Source organism: Penaeus monodon, chromosome 32 (genome assembly GCF_015228065.2).
Source record: "Penaeus monodon isolate SGIC_2016 chromosome 32, NSTDA_Pmon_1, whole genome shotgun sequence".
NCBI lineage: Eukaryota > Metazoa > Arthropoda > Malacostraca > Decapoda > Penaeidae > Penaeus > Penaeus monodon.
In genome coordinates, this window is record NC_051417.1 from 32062267 (window position 1) to 32062521 (window position 255).

Sequence of the window (255 nt, forward strand, 5' to 3'; positions counted from 1 at the left end):
TAGTTGCACCTTCTGCTGGTGTAGGGGTGCATGGGATTGTATTTCCATGCATGATTTCATCAAATTATGTCAAACATATAAAAGAACAGATATTATTACTAGTACTGTACCGTTCTGAAATAATACAGTATTAAAATCTATTTATCGTATTCCAAGTATTGCTTCAGTCTCCAAGCCAGATTCCTTTTTTTGAAAACAAGGCGCATAACTTCTTGCAAAAAGTACCCTGAATGGCTCGCGTTTTTAGGCGTTTTT